Genomic DNA, 6239 nt, shown 5'->3' with positions numbered 1-6239 from the left:
CAGTTATAATGGTTTCTCCCATGTACCCTAATGGTTTCTCCCATGTACCCCATTCTGTTCTCCCTGATGGCTCTTCCTATGTTGTTTACCACAAAGTTTTCCCACCACTTGTCTGCCCATCAGTGTGTCAGTCTCCCTGCTCCTCCCCTCATTCCCTTGTAAACCCTTGTCAATCTCACTTGTACTACCCTTATTCTTGTCAGTCTCTGTAGTCACTCCCCTTGTATTCTCGAATGTTCTGTGTCAGTCAGCTATGTCTTGATGGTTGATTGGTTTGTGAGGCTTCTTCCCTCCCCTGAATGATCCTTATTGGAGTTGCTAAGTGATGTGTTCCTCCCCTAAGATCCCCTCCTTGGGTGAGAGTTGTATCCACCCATTGGACCATCCCCTCTTGAAAAATGCTTGTCGGACCCACTTTTTTTGTGACTTGCAGCTGACCCCTTTCAGGAATAAAGCCTCCTTGGAAATTCAGACAAAGCCTCCTTGGAAACTCAGACAAGTGATCCTTCCTTGTTTCCTTTGCCTCTGATTTCTCGTGCCGTGCTCCTGCTGTGTGTTATGAATAAGAAGCTTGACTAGCCAATATTCAAGCAGCAATCAATTTAATATTTAATATGGTAAAGTATGAGCAATACAGCGCTGGGTACAGTGGGGAAAGTTTCCCCTCCAACTGCACACCGATAATTGATGGTTACAGGTATTTATAGGGGTACTCATCAGCTTTTTTTCAGCTGTTTCTATTTCCAATTTTTTACTCATCAGCAATTTTTATTCCAAAATATTACATCACAATTCTCTACACTGTTGTGATTTTAATTTCTCAGGATGTATCACAAAGGAGTATCCCCAGATGGTGACGGTTCGGTTTCCGAAAGAATAAAGACAAATCCCATCTGGCGGAGTCCAGCTCCCCAGATGTGTCCACCTTTTAATTGCAGAGACTATAAATCTCATAACAGTGATGTCCAGCTTCCCTTTGGTCAAAACCACAAACCTTTGAGGTGATGTTCATCTTCCTTTCTCAAGCTGTTTTTCTCTGCTTCAATAAGGCATGAGATAAGTATATTTCTTTTATATATATTCCAAAGCTATAGTTTCAAGGATACAAGTAATAGTCTAAAATTATACTTCAAAAGGTTATTATTGCAGAGCTTTTTTATGGATTAAATGCAAACAAAAAGCAACATCTTTAACACCTTAATTCCAATGATCCTCAATGAATCAGGGTTAATTGCAAACAAAAGATAGGTCCAAAGGCCTTTCTCTATGCTTTTTTTTTCCTCAGTTATTATTAGAATTCACAACTATCCCATTGTTGGTCTCTACACATATCGCAATGACAAATACACACATCGCCTGTTTGTACCTGATACGAAACACAGCTTTGCATCTCACAGTCCCTATTCTGCTTGTATAAATTTTCATTTATCTTACTCATTCTTGTCTGGGCTTCAAATCTGGCCAAAACTTTGGAAGCTTTCTCTTTTTGGTCTCTTTTCTTTAATTTCATTATTTTGGTTATCTTAGGTGTTTTCTCAAATTGACTATCTTCTCCGGTAGCCAATTCCGAGTCGGTTACTGCAATCTGCACGCTTTGAATGACTGAGTGGATTAGTCGGATAAAACATGGAATAAGGCAAGGTAGAAACAATAATCCAGCTAATGAGCACAATATCAGGAACCCTATTTTCTTCCACCAAGTTCCCCCTTCAAGCATCTGGTCCCACCATGAGGCTTGAAGAATGGAATTTCATTTTTGGACAGGGACATGAGCTACCCTTTTGATCTCTGCTGCCAAACCCCAGATGGTTTCTCTGTAATCATGAATCTCAACACAGCATTCTGACTCATCGAATTTCCCGCACACTCTCCCTTCTTCGGCCAGCAATTAGTCCAAGGCTATTAAATTCTGATACAGAAAAGCCCGCACCTGAATGTGCCGCCGGCTTAACAAGTCCAGGGCCTCTGAGGAGTGGTTCGAGACTACCTCTACCACTGCTTGCAGTCTAATCAACCTATTCAACAGGTAAATTGGGGTCCTATATCCCCAGCTTCCATCTTGAGCCCAAGTGGCTGGCCCATAATTATTCTTTCTGCTGGCCACTCTTCTTCTCCCCATTTTTGGTCCCCTCCTGCCCTTGGAAACTCAAGTTTCAATTCTCTTTTTTCCCTGTTCAGGTTTTCATATAAGGGTGCTCCTAACAGGTTACTCTTGGACTTTGGCAGTACAAAGGAGGAGGGTTGTATAATCCCCAAAGTACAGGATCCTTTCCATCTACAGGGCAGTTCACTGTAAGCTTTTTGCCCACAAATCGAATATATACCATTTGGGGCTTTCCATGGGTCATTTACAGCCTCAGGTTTTTCTCAGTATATTCTTAGGGTCTCCAGGGATTGGTAAGGGTTAGCTCCAGGACTTTTATGCCAGCACAACAACGTTTTGTTGTTCCATTCGCAAATTTTCTCTTTATTTAAGCTCCAGTATCTAGCAGGAGGTGTCGGCTGCCGAGTTCTAGCATTATTGTTTGAATTTACGGCTAAAGTAGATGTGCAGGGAGTATACCCCACCACTTCAGTATATTTTCTCCCCTCCCTGCTGATGCAAACTGTCCCAATTATTCGATGATTTAAAATCCATTTCTAAGGCCGTTTCAATGTTTTGGAAATTTGAGTATGGTTGTATTTTAGAAATTGCTCTGGAGCTAGACTCTCACCTCTCCATGGCCATTTTTCAGCTGATTTTAATCTCCCACAAATCCAACAGTTGGATAACTCTAATTCTGTGTCAATTTCTTGCATTAGATCTACAAAAAGGTTCTTATTTGAAGTCAGAAAACCCCAATCACCATATTGCTGTTCTAACTGTTTGTATTTTTCACTCAATTTCTTTAGCCTTTCTTGTTCTGCCCATTTCTTTTTTGCTACTAATTCTTGCTTTTGTAATTTTTGAGTCATTTGTTTTTTTTTACTCTCTGGGTCTCTTCCTTCTCTGTCCCTTGCTAAACAAAAGAATTTGGCATATCGCAGACAAATTCGTTCATCATCATCTTTGAGAAGATTGGTCAACACAGGTCCATCCTTGATAGAAATCTTGGCATGTTTTAAATTTTCTCCAACCCAGTATAATTTTCCACCCATAGTGCACATCTTTAATTGGTTGTGGTCATAGCGCACTTCACTAACATGGGAATGTGCCATGAACATTGATTCCATTTTTCCCCCGAACCAGACAGTGTGATTGCATTTGTCACAGACAGCTGGAGCCATAGGCTCTGATCCTGCAGCTTGCTCATGGATTTTGTGGAGTTCAGGAGTGAGGCTATTAATGCCCATTGCCTGGGATGCAATGATCAATACAGTGAGAATAATCCTCAAGGAGTTTAACTCACTACCTCTCTCAAGGCCCCTTGGGTTGCATCCAAGGGCCGAGATGTAGATCTTCTGGGTAGCAGAGTTTATACCTTGGGATTTAGTCACTGATATCTTTTGTTTCATTTTTGCCTTTCGCCTCATGAGCCTTCAGATCTCTATTTATCATGGTTGTGGTCTGATTCTTTTTAATTCAGGCCAATTGGCCCCTGAGTTCGGGGGATGTGCGACTACAATAGGGTTGGTGTATGTGCCTCCCCCTCTTCCAGCGATACTTGTCTTCTTGCCACTCTTTTGCTTTAATTTGATGTTCATCCGGTATCCAATTGCCCTTGTCACACTCTACTTTTTCTAATTTGGCCTTTGGTACTTCCTGCAAATCAATTCCTGCTCTTGTTCTGTGTACCCAAGTTCTCTACCAATCTTTATCTCCTGTTTCAATATATCCTTTCCTTACTGCACCCCACAAAGTTTTATCAGTTTCTTTCTCTATTTCTTTCATACAATTACAGCAGAGAGCATTAGGGATCTGTCCCCTTGGTAGGTTTGTATACCAAAATTCTTCACACTCTATGCACTTAAAACAACCCCATGGATAACACTTAAAGTTTGGAGTAGTACATTCTACCTCTCGTGAGTACAATTGGTTTTGCAGCTTAAGATAGGAGCGTTTTCGTGACATACATCAGTCTTTTTTTAACTTGATTTTCAGTTCTCCAGGGGTAGATGCAATTCTCCACTGGGACTCAGCAGGCATCTCTGTCGTTGGTTCCGTCTCTGTCGGTGGTTCCCCTGGTCCTTTGACCTGCGACGCCTGGGTCCAGCCTTTTTCCACAGTTCAGACAACTGTATCAGTGGTCAGCAGAGTTAAATATGGACCTTCCCACCTAGGGGACAAACTTTCTTCTTTCCAGCTTTTAATCAGCACCCAGTCACCTGGTTTTATTTGATGTATGCTAAATCCGAGAGGGGCTGATTGAGCAATTACCCCTTTCTCCCTTAGTTCAAGGACATGTTGTCCCATCTTCTGGATGTATTTTTGAATAGTCATATCGGCTATGATTACTGATGTTTGGGGTACTTCCAGGGAATAAGGCATCCCATAAAGCATCTCACATGCAGAAAGTCCCGTATCTGCATTTGGAAGTGCCCTTATATTAAGCAATTCTAAATATAAACATTTTGCCCATGACATTTGGGTCTCAATCATTAATTTTGTTAACTGCTGTTTTATAGTTAGGTTCATTCTTTTCACCCTCCCAGAGCTCTGGGGGTGCCAAGGGGTGTGATATTCCCAGGAAATACCCATGGCCTGTTATACTCCTTTTATGATGCTGGAAGTAAAGTGGGAGTCCTGATCAGAATCATTGGCCCTGATAACATTAAATTGAGGAATGATTTGATCCAACAATATTTTAACTACAAACTTCGCTGTGGCTCAGACAGCCGGGTAGGCCTCCACTCAATGAGTTAGTGGATCTACTAATACTAACAAGTATTTCCATCTGCCCACCCTTGGTAATTCAGTATCTTTTACCTGAACCATTTAAATGGTCCGTAGGCTATTTTTCTACCGCCAGTTGAAGCTTGTCTCATTACCTTTTTGCTAACTCTTTGACAAGTCAAATACCCCTGTGTTATTTGTTTTGCTAGCTCAAAAATTCCAATACATCCATAATATTTTAAAAAATGATCACATAAGGGTCTTTTCCCCCAATGAGTATGTTGGTGTAACTGGCTTAGAATCCTTCTAGCGTAAGCCTTAGGTAAAATTTCTCTCCCATCTGGCAGTACCCATTTTCCCAGCTCTTTCTTAGCTTCTAATCTCTTTATAGCTTTTTCTTCCTCTTGAGTACTATAGCTTTTTGGCAGCTCCTCTTGAATTTCCGCTATAGTGTTCAGCTGGATAGTTTCTTTTAATTTACATACTGCCTCCTTTGCAGCTTGGTCAGCTGTGTTGTTTCCTCTTGCTAAGTAGCTTGACCCTCGTTGATGACCTCTTACATGTACTACAGCTATTCTCTTAGGTTCTTTCAGGGCTTCAAGCACTCTGATTACTAACTCCTAATGGATTGGTTTCTTCCTTTGAGTGTTTATCAAACCTATTTCCATCCAGATTTTTCCAAATGTGTGTGCAATTCCAAAGGCATATTTTGAGTCTGTGTAAATAGTGCCCACCTTATCTTTTAAAAGCTCAGTATAAGGCAAATAATTCACAAGCCTGAGCTGACCAGCTTGCACTTATTTTTCCTCGTTCTATTACAGACATATTTTCTCCTTCTACAATAGCTTATTGTTGGGAAATTTAGGTGGTTAGAGACTGGAAAAGTACAAAGCCATGGCTAATTCCAAATCCTACACCTGCTAGATAGTGTGCCTTTGGGCCTAGCTGTAGTATGATAACAAGTGGTGAAAGAGACATGAGAAAAGAGAGATGTAACCCCTAAGGAATGAGGAAGAGTTCATGGTATAGTTTAACCAATAGATTGCTTGGCTTACAGAATATTCATAAGCTTATTATTTGCTGTATAAGTGTTTGATGCTTTCTTCATTAAACTGGACCTGTGATGAACCAGCTGGTGTCCTGGTCCCCTTCCTACGACACATGGTGACTTCGAACGTTGACCGCTTGTCTCATCTAAAAGAAAAAAAGGGGAGAACACACCACGGTTGAGGAAGTTGGAGCTGGGTCCTCTTTGCAGCCGGGATGGTGCCGGAATTTTGAAGCACCCTTGGGGTTCACATCAGTGACTCAAGCCATTTACGTGCTGCCGGAGCCTGGAAAGCTGCAAGAGTGCTCACGAAAGAGGTATGAAAAGGCAAGCAGCATATAATTTATTCACTGCGTGTTTAGAAAGGTGAGGAGTAAA

This window comes from Melozone crissalis, unplaced genomic scaffold, assembly GCF_028551555.1.
Source record: "Melozone crissalis strain CALT ecotype California unplaced genomic scaffold, PUWL_Pcris_2 ptg000079l_1, whole genome shotgun sequence".
Classification (NCBI taxonomy): Eukaryota; Metazoa; Chordata; class Aves; order Passeriformes; family Passerellidae; genus Melozone; species Melozone crissalis.
Note: the sequence above shows the minus strand (reverse complement) of the source record.